The sequence below is a fragment of the Natator depressus genome, chromosome 25 (assembly GCF_965152275.1).
Source record: "Natator depressus isolate rNatDep1 chromosome 25, rNatDep2.hap1, whole genome shotgun sequence".
Classification (NCBI taxonomy): domain Eukaryota; kingdom Metazoa; phylum Chordata; order Testudines; family Cheloniidae; genus Natator; species Natator depressus.
In genome coordinates, this window is record NC_134258.1 from 220,664 (window position 1) to 242,508 (window position 21,845).

The 21,845-nt window shown below is 56.3% G+C and overlaps 1 long non-coding RNA gene across 1 annotated transcript; it reads left to right on the plus strand.

Moving 5' to 3' along the window:
- Positions 1 to 217: 217 nt before the first annotated feature.
- LOC141977769 (uncharacterized) lies at positions 218 to 6,950 on the plus strand. Its single transcript, XR_012636281.1, has 3 exons — positions 218 to 384; positions 1,990 to 2,072; positions 6,688 to 6,950. It is a non-coding gene; the product is annotated as an uncharacterized LOC141977769 (long non-coding RNA).
- The last annotated feature ends 14,895 nt before the right edge of the window (positions 6,951 to 21,845 follow it).

Sequence of the window (21,845 nt, forward strand, 5' to 3'; positions counted from 1 at the left end):
CTTCCCAGGTTAGTTTTCTTCAGAGGCCATGAGCTGCGCATTGTATTAAGGGCAGGGGAAGAGACAATCATCTCCTGTGCAGAGTGACTCCTTTGGGTGCAGGTGCAGAGGGGGGATTTCTAATTGTATCTGTGATGGCATAATGGGAGGAGGGTTGAAGCCAGAGCCCTGGGGTGCGGGAGGAGCGAGAAGAGGAGCCTCGCCACCATTGCTTTTTCTTTCCCTCTTTTGTTCTGTTTAATACCAAGAGGAAAGAAGTTGTGAGGACGGAGTCCAGCCCCAAGGTGAGATGGAAAGTGAGCGAGAGCAGTGACAGCGTGAATCCTGTTGATGCCAGGCAAGACCTGTCCAGCTGGGAGCGAAGCAGCTGTCGCTGTCAGTGAGGTAAGTGTCTGGTTTGGGGAGGGCTCTGGTCACAGCCCCCCTGGCTCCAAGCAGGAACTTCCCGTTAGCTGGGTGTGGGTTTCCTGACTAGCTGTGGCTTCAAGGGAGATGATGTTGCCATTTGTGGGGGCTGATCATCTCTCTGGCCAGGAGTGGGGTGTGCTCCCTAGCAGAAGGTTGGATCCATGAGGGTGACTCCCTGTTCTGAGTTTCTTTCCTTCCTCCTAGGTTTCTCTCTCTCTCTCTCTCTCTCTCTCTCTGTCTTCTCTACTGTGTTGGCCAACTCACACTCAAACTCTCTCTCTCCTTTCATGGACACTTGTTATGTTCAGTTGCCTGCATCCTCTTCCTCTGCTCCCCCCTCCCAGTCTCCTCTGGGCTTGGCTGGGTCTGTCTGCCTATGGCCATGGTCTCTGCCCTACTGTGCTAAGTGGCTTGCCCCTCCCACCCTGTATCTTCCTAGAGAGTTTGGGGAGACTTCATTGGCGTAACTGGGTCACAGCGTGAGTGGCCAGTCATGTCTTTGGGGCTGTGGGGTCTGAGACGGAGAGGGGTGGATTCGTGGTCATGGCTTAGGGCACAGGAGAAGTGGGGCTGGGATTAGAGATGCCTAGAAACCCCCTTATCATCCCTGGCTCCATTACTGCATCACCCAAAAGCCTCGCTCGGGGTCCATGCCCAGTACTGGGTTTCAAACGGTGCCACTGGCACTGTGGCACCGGGCCCACGCTCAGAAGGAGTCCCGGCCTGGCCCCCTCCACTTGCCATGTGCCCCGAGGCCCCACTACCCACTAGCTCCTCTCCCCTCTCGCCCACTGTTCGCTCCTCTTGGCCAGCCAGGCCCGGGGCTCCTCTCCGCCCCCTGACCCCCCCACTCCCCCACCACTGCTGGCTCCTCTCCGCCGCGGGTGGTGGAAGCTCTACGGCGAAGGCTCTTTTATCGGGCACTAGCTCTCTTAGCTCAGGGCATGGGGCTCCCACTGGTGTCGCTAGACTTCGTCCTCTGCCCCGTCTCTCCGAATTCCCCAAGTCTTGTGGAAGCGAGCCTGCTCCTCTCGCAGGTGGCTGACAAAGGAGGCTCCGGCCCGGTGAGGCTCTGGCATTGTGCAGAGCACGGTGCAGCAGGGAGTTAACCCTAGGGCCGTAGTTCTTCATTCCCACAAACAGGACGTACGTGTGGAAAATGGGGCAGCTCCCCCAGCCCCCCCAGGGCAGCGCAAGGTCAGTGTTTGTCAACAGGGAGCAGCAGGAACTCCTACCCCTGCATGGGCTGGGATGGATACCTGGCTGTCCTGGGCCCCTAGAGGTGTGAGAGCAAAGGGAATGTTTGTTTGTGGATTTTCCCCTTCGGGGAACCGAAGGAGCTTTTTCTCTGAGAGCTGCATGGGAGGAAGTGAAGGCTCAACCCTGGGCTGGAGGCTGGCAGCGATATTCTGCTCAGGGCTGGTGGGGGAAGCTCCCCGCAGTGAGGCTTAGAGACTCTCTGCTAAAATCTGGCCTGGAAGGTGTCAGTGTTGTGATATTTGTTCAGTGCTGATTGATTGGCTGTAGGAGCTCTGTTGGAAAGAGAGCCACCCCCAGCTCTCAGTTCTGCTGACTTTGCAGGTGGACGCTGCCTTTTGGGTCCTAGTGCCTGTCGGGCTCCCCGTCTGCGTGCTGGGAGGAGCCATCCTCTTCTCTGTACAGCAGTGAGTGCGTGTGCTGGGGCAGGGCGGGGTGGGGGGAGCGGGGGGAACTAAGCCGTAGGGAAGGAAGGGGGTGGGATGAGGAGGGCTGGGGCAATGGGGAAGGAGCACGGGATGGGGAAGAGAAGGGGATAGAGGAAGCGGGGGCAGGGGGAAGCGGGGGCCCGGCATGCAGCATCCCCTTTGCAGCAGCTGAGGCTCCCCATTAAGCAGGCCCATCAAACCCTCACCCTGACAAGCCCCCACCTCCCCTGCACCTGGACCACCCCGATAAGCCCCCCGGACACCCACCCCACAGAGCCCTAGCCTGTTGCACTTGGACCCGCACTCCAATGAGCCCTACCTCCCCTGCACCCGGACCCGTCCTGCACTGAGCTCCCCACACCTACACACCTCCTGCTGAGCCCCAACCACCTTCACTTGGAGCCCTCTGCAGAGTCCCACTGCGCCTGCACCTGGAGCCCCCCAACAAGCCCCTGTGCATCCAGATCCCGCAGTGAGCCACCTCACCCCGACTGCTCCACACAGAACCCTCTTACCCCCCTGGATCCCCTCACACTGAGCCCCTCCACACTTTGATCCTGCCAGGCTGAGCCTGTCTGCCCACACCTGGCGCAGGGGCAGTGGCCAAGAGTGTTTCTGGGGCAGGTTTATCCCTTACACTGTGTCAGGGTCGGGTGCAGCCTCACGGCCGAGTCCCTATCCCGGGAGGGGAGGGGGAAGGCTGCAGGGTGATCTCCCACCTCCACGCAGCCAGTGGCCTCTGCTCCCCACTGCCAGGCTGGAGATTCCACATTCATTTATTGACAAATAACATTTGCAGAATTTTAAAATAGTGCAGAGAATTTTTAATTTTTTGGTGCTGAATTTCCTCAGGAATATGGGGTGCTGGGCAGTTGTGGGGGGGCTGTGAGAGGGGCACTGGGCAGTGGGGAGTGTTGGGCACAGGGATCTGTGAGCCAGATCTCAGGGTGAGGGGGCACTGGGCATTGGAGTTGCTGGGCATAATAGGGTGGGGAGCAATGGGCAGGGGGGTGGTATGGCAGAGCACGCTGGCAGCGCAGGGCTGGGTGGGCCAGTATGTGTCTGGTGGCTGCGGGTTTGCAAACAGAGCCCCTGTGTGGGGCTGTGCAGACCGGAGCTGTGTCTCCCTCCCCCCACCTCCCTGTGCCTTACCCCTGGCCGGCCCCTGGCTCTGGTGATCAACCCCCCCTTGTGCCATACCCCATTCCCCCATGGGGACCCACAAATACGTTTGGCGCCAGGCTCACAGAAGGTTAATCGGGCCCTGTCCACACCTCCTTGTGATGGGCACTGCACGGAGACCCAGAGGGCCGGCAGGATGCATGAGGAGATAGATGAGTGTGTGAGGCAGATGGGTGAAGGGCTGTATGTTGCATACAGTGGGGGCGGATGGGGGGCTTTAGGGTTGCATGGACAGCGGGACAGGTGGAGAGCTGCAGGGACAGGTGGTGACGTCACGGGCCAGAGGTGTGATGGGTTCAGCTCATGGGTGCTGGCCCTGTCATCTCCTGCCCCCATCTGCCCTGGACTCTGCCCCGTCTCTTGCAGGCAGCACTCAGCAGAGTCAGGCCCTGTAGCGCTACACTGGTGCCTCCATCCCGTGCGTACACCTGTGCACAGGGTGCTGCTGGAGAGCTCAGGCCTGGACAAGCCAGCGGGCTCATGGCTGCTGAACCAGCTCCTCCAAAGACTGCCCCAGATCTCCCCCTCCTTGGGCAGCAAGACCCTGGCCGGGGGGGCTCCTTGTCCCTCCTTACACCCAAAGCAGCCTGCTCGGCAGAGAGACTGAGGTCACCTGCCTCCGCCCAGCCTCTTGCTGGAGCTGCTCCAGCCCCGAATTGCTGGTATCCCAGCCTGGCTGGAGTTAGAGTGATGTCCTCGCCGAGTCAGTTCTTTCTCCCTGATAGATTATGATGTTCCCCTCTGCAGTTAGTTGGTCTTTCTCTGCTTCCCCAGAACCCCTCCCCAGAGTCTGTCATTGCTTCCCCTAAAAGCTGCTTCCCCTTTGGGTCTCTGTGTTCTGGGGTCTCTGCTGACATCGGGGACACTGCTCTGGCTTTAGGCAGGTGCTCAGCAAGGTGAGGGTTGTAACTCAGAGCTTTCTTCATCAGAAATTTAAATAAAATTAGCCTTTGCCTCATTCCTTAAAGTGCAGAGTAACACACAGGCACATGCCTGCTCCCCAGGGATATGTGTGGGTCGGTGTCAGGGTGCAGGGCCCCCTGGTGCCCAGGTGAGGCAGTGCATGGTGAATATCGCTCCTGTTGGGGCACTGACCCCTGCTGGCCAGGTGGGATAGTGCCCTATGTGTACCCCCCCAGCACTGTGATAGTGACCCCTGCTGGCCAGGCATGGGAGTGCCCTGTAGGTGCCTTCTTGTTGGAGCAGTGACTCCTGGTGGCCAGGTGGGATAGTGCCCTATGTGTATCTCCCCCCCAGCACTGTGATAGTGACCCCTGCTGGCCAGGCACGGGAGTGCCCTGTAGGTGCCTTCTTGTTGGAGCAGTGACTCCTGGTGGCCAGGTGGGATAGTGCCCTATGTGTATCTCCCCCCCAGCACTGTGATAGTGACCCCTGCTGGCCAGGCACGGGAGTGCCCTGTAGGTGCCTTCTTGTTGGAGCAGTGACTCCTGGTGGCCAGGTGCGGCAATGCCTGGCATGTATCCCCCCTCTCATTGCTGCAGCGACCTCTGGTGGTCGCTGAGGGCAACTGCCTATGTGACCCCACCACTACCATTGTGACCAGCCTGCAGAGTAAAGGTGCGGCCGAATTACCGCTGCTGCGGAAAGACGAGGGCCGCCCTGATGGCACCCGGAATGCCCCCCTTCCCAGTGCCGCTGCAGCACCTGCTTGGGATGCTGGTGCCTGGAGCCGGCCCTGCTGGGCTGGAATTGAGGGGGAGTCGGGGGCAGCAAAGCAATGGCTCTTCCCCGGGGGCTGCCTGCAGGGGTTGGTCCCTACCCACTTCCGGAGTCATCAGCCCTGTAGGAGCAGGCAAGCGGTGGGAGTTCCAACCTTCCCAGGTGCGGTGGGGCTCGGGCTTCAGGCTTCTGCCCTGGGATGGGGGGCTCAGGCAAGATCCATGGAACGTGGGCTGGGGGGGGGGAGAAGTCTGTAACTCATGCAGTTATCGTTATATGTGTGACCTCAAATATTACCAATCTGTCCCCCCTCACCAAAAACCCCCCAAACCCAACCAACCATCTCCCCAATAGACTCTCCATCTGGAAAGCATTCATCCCTCACACTGATGAAAAGACTCACAGTCAAAAGACGATCAGCTTTTAAAACAATCCTCCTGCAAGACAAAGAAACTCACATCTTTAGACTCAGAAAACACTCCCAAGAAACATTAATAACATGTTGTCATGAAGAAATCAAAGGGACGGGGGACGGGGTCTGAGGCACTGGAAGTGGCTGCGGCAGCCCTCTCCCGGCTGCCCTCCCCCCTGGACCTGGGGCGATGGTCCGGTTCCGACATGGGGGGGGCGGAGCGGAGTGGGCGGTGGCTGTGGACAAAAGGCTGGGCCTGGCCTTTGGGGGCGGGGGAAGGGGTGTGCTCCATGTGTAATTCTGGGGGGTGGGGCTGAAGGGACACCCCAGGGGTGTGTGATGAGGGAGGAACTGGGGGAGGGGAGACTGGCAGTTAAGGGGGGGCTGCAGTGAAGGGGAGTATGTGGTAGCAGTTGGGGGGCTGAGGCTATTTGCGGTGGGGGGATCGGGGAGCCTGACTAAGTGGGATGCGGAGGCTGTGGTGTGGGGGGTCACAGAATTGTCTGGTGGGCTTTGGGGGAGGACTCCATAGCTAGCGGGGCCCAGAGTGCCATGGCCAGTTTGTAGGTTCTGGGGGGTCAAGGTCTGGGATCCAGTGGCTCCTGTGAGGTGCCCCAGGGCTATAGTGATTGGCAGGGGACTGGACAGCAGCACCGCGGTCCTTGAGGAGGGGCTGGGAATGAGGACACTGAAGGCTATGATGGGGGAGGGGAGCCCGGACAGCACCATGGCCATTGCAAGGGAGGTTGGGGGGGGCATTGGAGAGTCTGAGGGGGCTGTTGCTTAGGGAGATGCTGTGGGTGTACGGTTGCCAAGAGGGACCCCCCACCTTCCACAGCCATTGCTGGGGAGCTTGTGGGGGGACCTCAGGGAGCAGGTTTGTGCTGAGGTGATTGGAGCCAGAAGGGGCTGGGGCTGTAGGGATTGGAGCAAGGCAGGTGGGGCAGTGTGGTGGGGAGGGCACTGCAGCCATTGGGGGAGGAGGGACCTGGAGGGAGCTGGGTCCGTAGGGAGGGGGGTAAAGGGGTGCGGAGGTTGTAGCAATTGTGGGCCAGGGGTTCCTTTGGTCAGTAGCGGGGACTGGGGGTGCGTGTGAGACTTGTGCCATCCCCACTGAGAAGCTGACAGGAGGGGACATATAGGAGAGGTAGGGAGGCAGAAGCATCTGCCCCAGGGGAGGTAGCAGAGAGTTTGGGTGGGGTGGGGTGGGGGAGCAGCCTGGAGGTGAGGTTGGCTCTGGTGCAAAGTAGTGTGTTGGGAGGAAGAGAACGCACGTGTAAACACTGGTTTAAATTACACAAGTGCCACTTTATCCTGCAGCCAACCCTAGGGGCCTCAGTGACAAGAAAAGGATTTACAAGTAGGAAAGTGAGATTGAAACGACAAAGGTTAGCAGGGGGATGCTGAGCGTAAGACCTGAAATGTATCCGTGTGGTTCCCAGGATCAAATCTCAAGAAATGCTCTTACAGTCGACAACCAAAGCGCACCCAGCTGAAGCTCTGGGCAGCCCTTCACAAGCTGTTCTAAAAAATACTTCAACAGAAACTCTAGACTGGAGCCTGCCCCCGATCAGAGCAGGAGCCCCAACGCACCTCTGCTCATTGACCCCCCCCCCCCAGCCCTCGCAGGACAATTTAACTGTCACAGCAGCAGCCGCGTTGAGTTTGCTGTGGCCATAAGTTCAACTAAAGCAAAAATGTGTTTGGGAATCACGGGACTGGATGATAACGGCCTAGTGGCCTTAAAATCCCTGGCTGGTTTAATGCCTTTGACCCCTCTCAAAAGAAGCTGCTCACAGGGTAAGAGGCTCCTGTGACACTTGAAAACATGCAGCAGTTCTACTGCTGGAAGGGCAGGGCCAGAGGAGAGGCCCAGCAACCTGCCCCAGGATTTGGCATTTCCTCAGGACTATGGGACCTTCCCTGAACACTGTTAGATGCATTAATTGATTTTATTGGGGGAGGGGGGGACTGTTAGACAGTCATTTACAATTTTTCTCTTTATAGACTTAAGCAACCAAATAAAATATTGTAAACTGCAGAATTCTGTAGCTCTGGTCCCTGTTGCTGCTGCCCCATTCTGTAGCCCTTGGTCCCATTTTACTCCTTTCTTGCTGTCTCCATTGGATTGGTCTGTAGGATGAGCTCATGGGCAATACGGAGCCAGCTGGGCTTGCCTGAAGAACAAGTGGAGCTCTGCAAGGTGTCTGCAACCCTAGCTCCCCTCCCAGGGACTACAGCTGGCCAAGACAGCCCATTACCTGCATTGGAGGCTTGCTCCTCCTGCGTATTTCCTGTCCAGGTAGCTTTTCTTGCTAGCAGGGTACCAATGTCATGCAATGAGTGACATCTGGTCTGTGCTGCCTCTGCCCTCATCAATCTACTGCAATGCTGTCAGTGCAATATTGTAACTGCTCAAGCTGTGGCCACTGTGAAATTGCTATGACTGCATGGGCAGACAGAGCAAAAATCCATTGGGCTCATCTAGGCCCTTCTTCAATTCAGGTAATTATGGATCTAAATCCCCATGACTGCTCTGAAAGTCTCAGCCTCCGTATTGCCACCACGTGATTTTATCATGGGTCTCATGGTATTTGGGGTTTCCAAGAGCCCAGCTCCTGGCGTCCAATGGCTAGATGAGAACTTTGGCTTTCATTTAAGAAAAATAAAGTTAAGTTTCGAGCCCTAGTGGATGCAGAGAATTGAAAATGTGACCTCATTCCACCCGAAAGGCTCAGGAATCAAACAGCAAAGAGTGCCCCTTACATGAAGGGGGACCCTGGGGAAGAGCAGACCCCCAGCCCAGCATTAAAAGACAAGACTATTTCTATAGAAGGCTCAGTGGGGTGAGGTGAATCAACTTTCTGGTCTAGACAGGTTCTCATAACATGCTCGGTAGCTTTCCTGCCTTTTGTCTCTTCTCACACAGCCCAGTTCTCTTCACCCCAAGCCCCATTTCCGCTGGATGGAGTGATAGTGATCCTTGCTCTTCTCCCCTCATTCCCTCCACCGATCCCCAATGTCTCCCCTCACTCCCCGGAGTGTTTCTAGGGCCTATCAGATCAAACCCCAGGAGTTTGGCTTTGACACCCAAACAAACCCAGGACTTTGGCATCCAAAATCTGGAGGCCTGTTTGTGATGGGATGTACCTGGCCCCTTGTGGTCTCCTCCTGGTGGCCCTGCAGTCCTACTCCCTGCCCCAGGAAGGAGCAGCAGAGGGGGCTCCTCTAGGCTTGCCTAGAGAAGCCTCATGGAAGCAGCCAGTCAGAGCCCAGCAGCCTCCTATAAAAAGGAGCTGCAGGACCTCAGCTGCTCAGTTCCTTGCTGGGGGTGGAGGAGCAAAGAAGGGTGCTCAGCTCTGGCCAAAAGGCATTTGATAGGCTGCACAAGCTAAACTGGGGAGTGAGAGGAACTGAAACCGTTACGAGGTAGAGGTGGGGAGAGGCCCAGGGAATGTAGCAGGAATTAATGAAAGGAAGCAGTAGGCGCTTGCTGTTGACAAGATCCCTGGGCTGGAATCTGGAGCTGTGAGTGGGCCTGGGTTCCCCCAGTGATGAAGTGGCCTGAGCCCTGGGCAGGGGACAAGACTCCTCTAGAAACCTGAGCAAAGGGCTGAATTTAAAGGGCCCTGAGGTGGGGCTGAAGACTCTGGTGAGGGCAGGCAGGCAGGCAGACAGCTCGCTGAGCTCTTTGCTACCCGGGAAGGGGTTCATTTTTGACTGTGAGACCTGGCTGGAGGTGTGAGTCACTGCAGACATGCCTTGTGAGGTCAGCAACATACAGGGGGCACCAGGAGTGGGGGAAAGATTGCAGTACCACACCCAACTAGTAGCAGGCACTCAAGAGACAAATACCACTCTGTTCCACTGTGGATAAGTGCTGAAATCATCATTGGGCCAGAGAACGTGAAGGACTCTGTAGTCCAGTGGTCAGGGCATCCACCTGGGAGGAGACCCTGGGTCTAGTCTGCCTGCTCCAATCACTCTTTCATTATTTATCCACAGGAGAACAGCTTCAACAGGAGAAACGGAGGGAGCCCCAGATCAGAATATCCCAGTGGTTAGAGCCCCTCCTGAGACATGGGAGACTCCTGTTCAAATCCTCTCTCTCCCTCTGGCAGACAGGAAAGAACTGAATCTGGGTCTCCCAGGTGCCAGCCGAGTGCTCTGAGCACAGAGCTAAACAGTGTGAAGTGGGGACCACACCATCCTGCAGAGTTGTTGCAAGTTTGTTACCTCGCTTCTGTTCATAGTTCTGGTCATAGGAAAGGGTTTATCTAGACACTGAGCTACTCAGCTCTAATGCTACATCGACACTAGAAGATGCTCTAAGCTCCTCCCATCAGCTTAATTGCCCCACTCGCCGTGAGAGGCGTAGCTCTGTCAGCGGGAGAAGCTCTCCTGCCGACACAGCGCTCTCCTCAACAGCGCTTCGATCGGGATCACTTACGTCGCTCAGGGGGTGGATTATTCACCCCCCTGAGCGCCGTAAGTGATACCGAAGTCAGTTCTAGTGTAGACAAGGTCTAAGATACCAGAGCAGCTGCTGCTGCTATTTCAACAGGAAGAGAAGGAGGAGGCTGCAGGATGGTGAAGGAGAGAAAATCAACACTGCAGGAGCAGGAGAAGGTAAAGACCAGGAGAATCCAGAAGCCAAGTCACCAGAGAGGCACAGGGAACCTCTCTGCAACCTCCCCAAAACTCTCATTTGAAGAGGGGTGTGGACTGTGGCATATGTAGCTTTCTCCCAAAAAACATAAAGAAATAGCTTTGAGCTCTGATGCGCTATGTAAGGTCAGTTCTTTGATGGGGTTAGTGAGGGGTTCGATGCCATTTAACTAATCCACTTTCAAGTCACACCTTCTACTAATCAAAATTCATTTTGCTGAGTGTCCCCCTGTTGGCAAGCCCTGAATTCTCGGTGCTGACCCGTCCCTTCAAGGCCCTGCGTTTGTGGTACAGGAAGGGCTTGATCACTTTTTATAGTGGGGGAGCTGAAAGCCGGCTAGCTGGACCCCCGTGTGTTCACAAGCAGTGTGAAAAAGCACAATTCCCGCTCACACTGCTCAGGGGCAGCACAGCTCCGGGGTTCTCAAGGATCACACAATAATGCTAGCTTCAGAGGCATGCGCACGGGGTGGGCCCAGGCACACCCGAATCAGGGTCGCCCCAAGCGCAAAAAAAAAAAGGGGGGGCGGCCGGACTGCTGGAGATGGGGGGCGGGGGAGTCTGGGGTAGGGGGGCCCCGGCCCAGAAACTCTTCTCTGCCTCCGCTCTCTCCTGCGGGGGAGAAGCTTGGTGGGGCTGCGCCCCGGGCTCGGTCCTGCTGCTCCGAGGCTGCCGGCAGCCAAGCTCCCGCCTCACCCCGCAGCTCGCTGCGGACTCGCCCCACCTCCGCCCCCTGCCCCCCGTCCGCGGTGTGCCGGGCAGAGGGAGGGGGACGTGGAGAAGAGGCGGAGACAGGGACTTGAGGAAGGGGGTGGAATTGGGGTATACCCCCTCCAGCCCCCTCCTGTGAACTGCTCAGGGCAGGGGCCTGGGAGCACCCGCACGACTCCAGCGCACCTCCCCAGCCCTGACCCCTGCAGCCCTCTCCCACACACGCAGCCCTCTGCCCTGACTCCTGCACGCCCCAGCCCTGACTCTGGCACCCCCCTCACACACCCTGCCCTGACTCCTGCACCCCCCTCACACACACCCAGTCCTGACACCTGCACCTCCCACACATCCCCACCCCCACCCCGAGCACCAAACTGGAGCTCTTGCACCCTCCCCCCCCCCCACATACCAACCTGCACCCCTGGCACCGAATGGGAGCTGCCCCAGGTAAGCACTCCACACCCCAACCTCCTGCCCGAACCCTGAGCCCCCTCCCTCATTCTACCTCCTGTTCAGACCCTGCACCCCAACCCCTAGCCTTCTCCTTCACACCCAGCCCTGTGCTCAGTGCGCTCCCATCCTCAGCTCAGTGCAGAGCAAGACGAAGAGAATAGGCTAGAACCAGGGCTAAGGTATGTAACCACCGTATGTGGGCAGGAGTGGGGGGGAGCCTGTTTAACCCCTTCCCAGTCCTGCTGGTCTTGCAGTTTACCCCCGGCCCCTCTCTTGCTCCAAGGACCAACCCTAGCTCCTGCCCCACTGTGCTTTTGCACTCAGCCCCTGCCTTGCTCCAGTCAACAGGGACTAGTCCTCCCCTCATCCGCCGCTGTGCTCATCTTGCCCCTGTCCCCTGCCTCACTTCAGCTGGAGACCAATCCTTCCCCCCGTCCCCATGCCCAACTATGAGGGTGGATAAAAATCAATGACGTTTTTAAAAAATCAAATAATCTGATTTTTTTAATTTAAATTGGATTTTTGAGGAAAAAATATCTAAAGATTGTTTTAATTAAGGTACATCAGAGATGCTTAGTTTTGCAGTTCTCAAACTGTGGATTTGTGTCTCCAGAGGTAACGTGCTTGTTAACAGCAAAAATGTTTTAAATAAATAAATAATATAGAGAGGTGAGAAGTAACAGACCTCAACTCTATTGTCCCTCTGCAAATTTGTGGACACAGGGTCAACCCCTTACCTCTCTTTAAAAGTAAAAAGTTCAATGAATAGAAGATTGTTGGGGGCAGAATAGATCTGGACAAGGAAAAGAAGTCTGGAGATAAAAGTGAGACGTGAGAAACATATGCTTTTTGTTAAACTATTATGTTTGCTGTTCAGGAAAAATATCCAGAATACTTCACATTGTTGTTTTAGCTAAATAAAGCAATTTAAATATCTGTCTGTGGATGTTCTCTTCCTAATACAGCCTGGCAAGAAAATCCTCCAAATATTAATGATTAACCTGTTGAATTGGAGAGAGTTCACCTCCCAATAACTTCATAAATATCTGCGTCAGTTACCTTTGGTAAATGAAATAACCAAACACTCATTCATTTTGTGACATAGCTGTAAAACTCATCTGAAAAGTTTTCAAAATAAATCACGGTTTAAAAATGTATAGTGTTTCCCTTCTGTCACGGAGTGTGGGGGAGTCCAGGCCCTGCACCCCTCTTCCTGGGATTCACTGAGACTCTCAGCCAGCCAGTAAAACAGAAGGTTTATTGGACAACAGGAACACAGTCCAAAACAGAGCTTGTGGGGACACCCAGGACCCCTCAGTCAAGTCCTTCTGGGGGAGCAGGGAGCTTAGACCCCAGCCCTGGGGTTCCCTGTGTTCCTCCACCCAGCCCCAAACTGAAACTAAACCCACCGAGCAGGTTCCCTGCTGCAGCCTCCGTCCACATTCCTGGGCAGAGGTGTCACCTCCCCCTCCCCCTCCTGGCTCAGGTGACAGGCTCTCAGGTCTCCCGTCCCCAGGGCACATTCCCAGGTCAACACTCCCCCCTCCCTGCTGCGTCACATCGTCACATCTCTCCCCCCTTCGAGACTGAACTGAGCGGGGTCACTGTGACCAGTGACCTGGGGAAGTTCGGGGCCCCCTCTCCGGGACAGCGCATCCGCTATCAGGTTGGCACTTCCCTTCACATGGACCACGTCCATGTCGTAATCCTGCAGGAGCAGGCTCCACCTCAGGAGCTTGGCGTTGGCTCCTTTCATCTGGTGCAGCCAGGTCAGGGGAGAGTGGTCGGTGTACACGGTGAAGTGTCGCCCGAAGAGATAGGGCTCTAGTTTCTTGAGGGCCCACACCATGGCCAGGCACTCCTTCTCGATGGCCGCGTAGTGTTGCTCCCGGGGTAGCAACTTCTTGCTCAGGTACACGATGGGGTGTCTCTCCCCCTTTTCATCCTCCTGCATTAACACCGCCCCCAGTCCCGTGTCGGAGGCGTCGGTGAACACCACAAAGGGCTTGTCAAAGTCTGGGTTTGCTAGAACTGGGCCACTGACCAGAGCCTCCTTCAGCGCCCGGAAAGCCTCCTGGCACTGCTCGGTCCAGACCACCTTGTCTGGCTTCCCCTTCTTGCATAGCTCAGTGATGGGGGTGGCTATGGCGCTAAAGTGGGGCACAAATCTTCGGTAGTATCCTGCCATCCCAATAAAGGCTTGGACCTGCTTTTTGGTGTGGGGAGCGGGCCAGTCTCTGAGCACCTCCACCTTGGCCGGTTCCGGCTTTAGGCGGCCGCTCCCCACCCGATGGCCCAGGTAAGATACTTCAGCCATCCCCACCTTGCACTTCTCCGCTTTGACAGTCAGCCCAGCCCCCTGGAGTCGGTCCAGCACTTGTCTAACCTGGGACACGTGGTCCTCCCAGGTCTGGCTAAAGACACAGATGTCGTCAATATACGCCACGGCAAAACTCTCCATCCCCCTCAGGAGCTGGTCCACCAGGCGCTGGAAGGTGGCCGGCGCTCCCTTGAGGCCGAAAGGCAGGGTCAGAAACTCATAGAGCCCCAGAGGGGTGATAAAGGCCGATTTCAGCCGGGCATCTGCATCCAGCGGCACTTGCCAGTAGCCCTTTGTAAGGTCCATGGTGGTAAGGTACCGAGCTCCTCCCAGCTTGTCTAGGAGCTCGTCCGGCCTGGGCATGGGGTAGGCATCCGATACAGTGATGGCATTGAGCTTCCGATAGTCCACACAGAACCGGACTGACCCATCCTTTTTGGGGACCAGCACCACCGGCGAGGCCCAAGGGCTGGCCGATGGCTGGATCACCCCCAAAGCCAGCATGTCCCGGACCTCTCTTTCCAGGTCCTGAGCAGTTTTCCCTGTGACCCGGAAGGGGGAGCATCTGATCGGCGGGTGCGACCCTGTCTGCACCCGGTGGACAGTCAGATTAGTGCGTCCAGGCTGGTTGGAAAACAGCTGTCGGTACGGATGCAGCACCCCCCTGACCTCAGCTTGCTGGGCAGGGGTTAGCTGATCCGAGAGGGGGATTGTTTCCAGGGGGGAACCAGCTCTGGTCCCAGGGAATAGATCTACTAAAGGGTCATCTCCCTGCTCCTCCCACTGACCACACACAGCTAACACCACATTCCCCCTGGCATAATATGGCTTCATCATATTCACATGGTACACCCGGCGGTGGTGGGCCCGGTTCGACAGCTCCACCACATAGTTTACCTCATTGAGCTGCTTGACGACCTTGAACGGGCCCTCCCAGGCGGCCTGTAGTTTGTTCTTTCTCACGGGGATGAGAACCATCACCTGATCCCCGGTGGCGTAGGCACGGGCCCGCGCCGTGCGGTCATACCAGACCTTCTGCTTCCTCTGGGCTCTGGCCAGATTCTCCCTGGCCAGGCCCATGAGTTCAGCCAGTCTCTCTCGGAAGGTCAGGACATACTCCACCACTGACTCTCCATCGGGAGTGGCCTTCCCCTCCCACTCGTCTCTCATCAGGTCCAGGGGGCCCCTCACCCTCCTTCCATATAACAGTTCGAAAGGCGAAAATCCGGTAGACTCCTGGGGCACCTCCCTGTACGCGAACAGCAGGTGAGGTAAGTACTTGTCCCAATCCTGCGGGTGCTGGTTCATAAAGGTTTTCAGCATCATCTTTAGCGTCCCGTTAAACCTCTCCACCAGCCCATTGGACTGGGGGTGATACGCTGAGGCCCAGTCATGCCGGACCCCACATTTCTCCCACAAGCACCGGAGCAGGGCCGACATGAAGTTGGAGCCTTGGTCTGTCAAGACTTCCCTGGGGAACCCCACTCGGCTGAAAATGGTCAGGAGCGCATCTGCCACGGTGTCTGCTTCAATGGAAGCTAAGGGCACTGCCTCGGGGTAGCGGGTGGCGAAATCTACCACCACCAGAATGTATTTCTTCCCCGACCGGGTCGTCTTGCTGAGAGGCCCCACGATGTCCATGGCCACCTTCTGGAAAGGCTCCTCTATGATGGGCAAAGATCTCAACGCCGCTTTCCCCTTGTCCCGGGCCTTCCCCACCCTCTGACAGGGGTCACAGGATCGGCAATACTGCCGGACGGTGGTAAAGACCCCGGGCCAGTAAAAGTTCTGTAGCAACCTCTGCCGGGTGCGCCGGATTCCCTGGTGCCCTGCGAGGGGGATGTCATGGGCCAGGGACAGGAGCTTGCGGCGGTACTTCTGGGGGACCACCAGCTGCCTCCTGATCCCACAGGACTCCCCTTCCCCTGGGGGAGCCCATTCTCGGTACAGGAACCCCTTCTCCCACAGGAACCTCTCCTGGCAGCCTCTCCTCATGGTCCGTCCCTCACTGAGGTCGGCCAGGTCCCTGAGCTTCTGCAAGGAGGGATCTTTCCTCAACTCGGCCTGGAACTCAGCGGCTGGGGAAGGGATGGGGCCCGGTTCCCCCTCCGTGGCCAGGTCTGAGGCCGCAGCCTCTCTGAGCCGTGCCCCTCGGCGCTCCCTCCCCACCCGAGTAGGGTCTCGCGCCTCCAGTGTGGTACCCTCCCCAGGGTCAGGTCGCAGTGCCCCTCGCCGGCTCTGGCTACGGGTCACAACCAGGGCGGTCTGGGGGTCGCTTGGCCAGTCCTCTAGGTCTCCCCCCATCAAAACTTCAGTGGGCAAATGGTGGTGTACCCCCACATCCTTGGGGCCCTCCTTGGTCCCCCATTTCAGGTGTACCCTTGCCACGGGCACCTTAAATGGGGTCCCGCCCACCCCCGTCAGGGTCAGGTAGGTGTTGGGCACCACCCGATCTGGGGCCACCACCTCGGGCCGGGCCAGCGTCACCTCCGCGCCCGTATCCCAGTATCCATTGACCTTCCTCCCATCCACCTCCAGGGGAACAAGGCACTCTCTCCGGAGGGACAGCCCCGCACCCACCCTGTAAACCGAGCACCCGGAGTCCAGAGCCTCCAGCCCTCTGGCGGGGCTGGCTGGGGGTACTCTTCCCTCCTGAGCAGGTGGCAAACTGGTAGCCCCCCTTTCCTGGGTCGCCTGCCCCTCGTCCAGCTGAGTCCCTACCCAGTTAACCCTGGGTAGGTTGGGTCTGCTCAGTTTGTCCCTGAGCCCGGGGCACTGGGCCCGTACGTGGCCTCTCTGGCCACAGTGATAGCAGCTCAGGTCACGTTGGTCCCCTCGAACGGGTTGGAGGGGCCCGACACCAGGCGTTCCCCTTTGGAGGGGGTTCTCCCTATTTCCCCGCTGGGAGGCCCCATGGTGACTCTCTCTCTGCATCGGGGGGGGCCTGTTCTTTTGGGACTCCTCCCGGCTACCCCCTGACCGACTGTTCACAAACTCGTCGGCCAGCTGCCCTGCATGCTGGGGGTTCGCGAGCTTTTTGTCCACCAGCCACAGCCTCAGGTCGGAAGGGCACTGTTCATACAGGTGCTCCAGTACAAACAGGTCAAGCAGGTCCTCTTTAGTTTGGGCCCCCGCTGTCCACTTGCGGGCGTATCCCTGCATCCTGTTGACCAGTTGTAGGTAGGTGACCTCAGGCGTTTTACGCTGACTCCGGAACCTTCTCCGGTACATCTCGGGGGTCAGCCCAAACTCACGGAGCAGGGCCTGTTTGAACAGTTCATAGTCCCCTGCCTCTGCCCCTGTCATCCGGCTGTAGACCTCCACGGCTTTGGGGTCCAGTAAGGGGGTGAGGAACTGGAGCCTGTCTGCGGGGTCAACCCTGTGCATCTCGCAGGCATTCTCAAAGGCCGTCAGGAAGCTATCTATGTCCTCCCCCTCCTTCCGCTGGGCCAGGAAGCACTTATCAAAGCTCCTTGCAGTCTTGGGTCCCCCCTCACTCACCGCAGCCAGGGCCCCACTGCTCCTCAGCCTGGCCAGCTCCAGTTCATGCTGTCTTTGTTTCTCCTTCTCCTGCTGCTCATGTTGACGTTCCCTCTCCTTCTCCTGACGCTCCCTCTCCTTCTCCTCCTGCTCATGTTGACGTTGTTTCTCCTCATGTTGACGTTGTTTCTCCTCATGTTGACGTTGTTTTTCATGATCCTCCAGCTCCCTCATTTTCCTCTCCCTCTCCCATTCCAGCCGCATCCGCTCCAGGGATGGGGAGCTCCGCTGGGAGGATCCCCTGCTGGCTGCTGGGGTCAGGGGGCCCTCGGTATTCGCTGGGCTTCCCACAACCCCTCCCCCAGGCATAGGTAGGAAGGGTCTCGGGGTGTCCTGGGCAGCAGTCTGACCCCTCCCAGCCTGGTCAGGCCCCAGGGCCCACGCTGCGTCCACCGGGCGGCTTCCCTCAGGGACAGGGATCGGGTCATCCAAATGATTCCTCTCCTCCAGCTGGGCAATCAGCTGTTCCTTGGTGGACCTCCCGACACGCAGCCCCCTCTGCCTGCACAGCTCCACCAGGTCGCTCTTAAGGCGTTTAGCGTACATCTCCCGGCTGGCCACTCGCAGGCCGGGCAGCTGTCCACGGTTTCCAGGAAAAGCCCCTAGTGTGCCAGTCCTTCTTGAGGTCACCACCTCTTTGCCAGGGTCGAGCTGCAGACTCCTCCGCCCCTGGGACCGCTCGCTGCAATCCCCCGGGGGACCCTGTTACTGCAAAAGTCCTTCTCTCTGGTCACACACTCCCAGGGGTTAACCGCCCCCTGAAACCGTCTCTCTCTGAATCTTCAGCACGCCTGGTCCCCGTCAATCCCCCTTCGTTTTACTGTTCCCCAGTCACTTACTGCAGGAAGCGCCGTTCACGGGGTGCAGTAGATCCCACCGCTGCCACCAGTTGTCACGGAGTGTGGGGGAGTCCAGGCCCTGCACCCCTCTTCCTGGGATTCACTGAGACTCTCAGCCAGCCAGTAAAACAGAAGGTTTATTGGACAACAGGAACACAGTCCAAAACAGAGCTTGTGGGGACACCCAGGACCCCTCAGTCAAGTCCTTCTGGGGGAGCAGGGAGCTTAGACCCCAGCCCTGGGGTTCCCTGTGTTCCTCCACCCAGCCCCAAACTGAAACTAAACCCACCGAGCAGGTTCCCTGCTGCAGCCTCCGTCCACATTCCTGGGCAGAGGTGTCACCTCCCCCTCCCCCTCCTGGCTCAGGTGACAGGCTCTCAGGTCTCCCGTCCCCAGGGCACATTCCCAGGTCAACACTCCCCCCTCCCTGCTGCGTCACATCGTCACACCTTCTAAAAATGAAACTTACATCGATCTCTGAGTTGTGAAGAATGCGTATTAAGGTTATAACAAGCAACAAGAATGCACTTTTATGTAGAAAACCATGATTAAATGGAGTCTTCCTGACGAGTGATTTAAATCAAATCCACCCGGCCCGCTGTACTCTTGCCCCGGCCTCTTCATTCCCCAGGGGGGCTCACAAATATGTTTGGTGCCAGGCCCACAAAAAGTCAATCCTGCCCTGTTCCTAGAATGAACCCTCATTGAGTGGGGCGATCCCCAGGGAGCAGCTCCAACCTCCAGAGTGTCTGGCCAGCGACAGGACATGAGCACGGCAAAGGAAGGGGGTGGCAGTGACATCACACAGGCCTTTTGCAGGAGCTCAGCCGATTGGTCAAAGGTGATGGGGAGGTGGTGACCTCACAGACAGATGCTGACATCAGCCAGGCGGGATGGGGAGGGGCCAGGGAAGTCTCCTTCTCGAGGTCTCTCCATGAGGACTGAGAGGGGATCAGGGGTCACGTCCGTGAGCACCAGGAGGAACCTCTGTCAACTTTTCTCCTTTCCTTTCATTGATTTGACGAGAAAACAGATGTCCCTGTTGAGAAGGTAAGAGCCTGCTCAGGGTTGAAACCTCTTCAGTCGGATCCGTCTGGTGACAGTTGAATTCTAGGCGTGGGAAACACAAGCTTAAGGAGGCAGAATTTTATTCCGCACCTAGAATTTTGTCCCTTAGAATCACTGGGGACATGAGGGTTTGTCTGTTTTATTTCACCTTTTCCTCCATCCCTCCCTCCTTTCTCTTCTTCTCTTGCATCTTTTGTCCTTTCTCCTCTTCCCCTCCCAACACCAGGAGGGGTGTGTGTGTGACGGGAGAGTGCTCTGCAGCTCATGTCGTGGGAGGTCCGCCCAAAAATGTGGGGCTGAAATAGTGCTCGGGCAGTGATCCCCACCAGTGACCTTTGGGCTCTCTGGTGAGAACTCTCAGCCTCCAGTCCTCAGCCTCTACCCTGATTGGCTGAGCAGGGGGTTATGGACAGGGAGGAGACTCAGGTCCTTGTTGTTCTCTTTTAAGACCAAGTAAGTTAGTAAGTCACAACCAGTCATATGGTTGATGAATTTTCCTGCTTCTCTGCATTAATTGTCTCTGAGCAGTTCATGATTCTCTTGAACATTCCAGTTCTCCTCAAATACTTGCTGAATAATTCCTGTGCACTCTTGTTGGTCTGGAGCTCATTTGAGAGCACTTTATTCAGGTCATTCAGTGTATGAAATTGAAGATCCAATGGTTAGTTTGAAAATCAGGGCACTTGGGTCCTATTCCCAACTCTGCCACTGACTGGCTGTATGACCTAAGACAAGTCAATTCTCCTTTCTCAGTCTTAACTTCTCCCTCTTCCAAGTAGGGATAATAACGGCCCACTCCTACCTACCTCACGGTGGGTGGAGGATGCGGATCCATTGGAGAGTGTCACTAGGAGTAGTGCATAATATGAGGTGTCCTATAACGTTTACTCAGATCAGATTATGACATAATAGAATAGCTGAAATAGTCTATTTTATTTGTATTTTCTTATCTAATTTTTGAGATCTAAGTATCTCCTCTTTGTGTGCGATGAGACAATTTAACACACTGTGACAAAGAGGAGATGCTTTTGTTTGGCAACAAAATCTTTTTGCAAAGAACTCTCATCCCACTTGTTATGATTTCCAGGAACAAACTGGTTTAGTCTGAATGGGATTTTCTGACAGAAACGGTTTCAATGAAATTTCCCACCATCTTGATTCCTGGGCTCTATCCCTGCCTCTTGGGGGTTTGTTGTCCGTTAGGAGTCAGGACTGGTGGCTTCTCTTTCTGGCTCTGCCACCGCCTTGCTGTGTAGGCCCTTGGGTAGGTCACTTCCCTTCTCTGTACCTCAAGCTCCTCTCCATCTGTTCAATGAGAACAGGGACAATTCTCCAACTCTGGGCAGTCGTTATCCTGAGTGAGATAAAGGGCGTTAAAGCCCTCTGGGAAGGAGAAAGGGGAGTTTCACAGTGTTTAGCACCAAGGAATTCTAAAGTTTGCTAAAGTGTCTAGTCTGTGGAAACAAGAAATGGTCAGGGCCAAATTTTTTAACCACTGCCTTTTTTAAAGCCCATTCAGGGATGTGAGTCCCTGCCTTTTAGGTACCTGGGGTTTTTTGCCAGCAGGAGAGAAGAGGTTCCTGCCTCTAGTTTTGTGGCCTTAATGAACCAGGTGCTGTGCCCCAGTTCTCGTCTGAGATCCCTGAAAAAGAACATCTTCCCGTCCAGTAACAAGACAGGACCTATCTTTAAAAGGGAAACAAAGAGAACCCTGGGACTTACAGACTAGCTAGCTTCACTTCCATAGCTGGAAAGATCCTGGAATACATTCTTAAACAATCAGTTTGTCAGCACCTACTGGATAATTGGGTTCTTAGGACTAGTGAGCATAGATTTGTCAAGAACACATCATTCCAAACCAATCCTATTTCCTTCTTTAGTAGGGTTACGGGCCTAGTGGAGGTGGGTAAAGAGTAGATGTGATCGATCTTGGTGTTACTAAGGCTTTTGACACAGTCCCATAGGACATTCTTACAAGCAAACTAGGGAAATGTGGTCTAGATGCAATTAGTGTAATGTGGGTGCAGAGCATCCTCCAAGAGCCCTTCTCCATGTTTGGCTGTCCAACAGAGAGGGTGCACCTAGTGGGTCTGGCAGGGATCAGTCCGGGGTCTGGTACTATTCAATATTTTCATTAATGATTTGGAAAATGGAGTGGAAAGTATGCTTCTAAAATATGCAAATGACACCAAGCACTTTGGAGCACAGGACTGGAATTCAAAAAGCCCTTAGGAAATTGGAGACTTGGTCTTCTTGAGCCAAACTCCATGACTGAGCCCCTCTCTACGGACTGGGCTGAAGTGAAACCCCAGAGCCGAACACTCCTCCTCCCAGGCAGTGCACTCCGACCTTTAATGGGCAGATGCTGCTTGGCACTGTCAGAGCAGCTTTTGGTGGGGGATTCTCCCAGCACTGTCCAATCGTGGAAAGTATTCAGTCCCCATTTGACTGCTGGGGACAGAGCCATAGAGGGGGAGCAACTTGCCCAAAGTCCCACAGGAAAAGGAAAACAACCAGCAATGGAAGCAATAGGAAACCCAGCAATGGAACTCAGGAGTCCTGGCTCCCAATCCCTGGTCCAGTCACTCCAGCAGAGCACACTCCCTCTCAAAGGCAGGGGGAGCGGACACGAGGGCCTGGTTGTAACTGCCCGCTGTGGGAGGGAGTGTGCAGCAGTGGTTAGTGAAGGGGCCTGGAAATAAGGACTGCTGGGTCCCATCCCAGGCTCTGACACTTGGTGTGACCCTGAGCCAATAGCTTCCCCTCCCCAGGCCTGTTTCTCATCAGTCGGGTTGGGGTCGCAGTCCCTACAGCCCGGGGGGGCTGGGAGGCTCCAGGAAGGTGTGTAAAGTGTTGGGATGTCAGGATCCGGGAGGCTC